The sequence below is a fragment of the Triticum aestivum genome, chromosome 7B (genome assembly GCF_018294505.1).
Source record: "Triticum aestivum cultivar Chinese Spring chromosome 7B, IWGSC CS RefSeq v2.1, whole genome shotgun sequence".
Classification (NCBI taxonomy): Eukaryota; Viridiplantae; Streptophyta; class Magnoliopsida; order Poales; family Poaceae; genus Triticum; species Triticum aestivum.
In genome coordinates this window covers 674,533,430-674,533,775 of record NC_057813.1, presented here as the reverse complement: position 1 = coordinate 674,533,775, position 346 = coordinate 674,533,430, and positions in this window count along the sequence as shown.

The window sequence follows — 346 nt, the reverse complement described above, 5'->3', positions numbered from 1 at the left end:
CCCCCCCCATAAGGAAAGGAGGGCGGCACCTCCACTTGGGCCTTTATGGCCCAAGTCTCTCTCCACCTGTTGGCCTTTTAAGGATTAGAATAGTTATTTGGATCACGGAGCGCCTATATATAGTGCCCGATGGGATCCTCCCGAACCGGTGCGGCCAGTGCCAGGCGATAAAACAAAAACAGAAAAAAGCAAAGAAAAAACCCGCACCTTCCGCCCACGTCTCCCCACTCCATCCTGCAACCTCCCGCACCCCCGGATCCCCGCCGTCGAGTTCCCTCCCTCGAACCCCGCCGCGGCGCGCCCTCCCCGGACCCCCACGCCGCCGCGCCGTCTCCCTGGAGGCCCC